The sequence below is a fragment of the Morone saxatilis genome, unplaced genomic scaffold (assembly GCF_004916995.1).
Source record: "Morone saxatilis isolate NCDOM2014 unplaced genomic scaffold, NCSU_SB_2.0 Contig6, whole genome shotgun sequence".
NCBI classification, from domain to species: domain Eukaryota; kingdom Metazoa; phylum Chordata; class Actinopteri; family Moronidae; genus Morone; species Morone saxatilis.
In genome coordinates this window covers 13,479,915-13,480,262 of record NW_023340206.1, presented here as the reverse complement: position 1 = coordinate 13,480,262, position 348 = coordinate 13,479,915, and positions in this window count along the sequence as shown.

The following is a 348-nucleotide window of genomic DNA, read 5'->3' as shown; positions in this document are numbered from 1 at the left end:
GGGTGGGAACTGTCAGACATGATGGATTCTGTATTCTTTAGCAGTTCAGGTCCTTTTGTCTGCTGAGTCCTAGTGATGTTGCTGCTGAGCTTATTCACGACTGATAACAACAGCGTTTTTTTCTGATTGAGGTTGAAACTCACCTAAACCGTCTTTCCAACAATCACTTAGATTTTGTCTAAATAATTCCTTAATTAAGAGATTTAAATGTGAAACTAGCTGCAAAAAGGGCAGCAATGGCTGCTATGTAGCATCGGCTAATCATTGGGAGCAATTGCACTCATCGAAGTCTGTCCACTAAAAGTTATTCTGAGTGTCTGACAGGATTATGGAAAGGATCCCTACAGA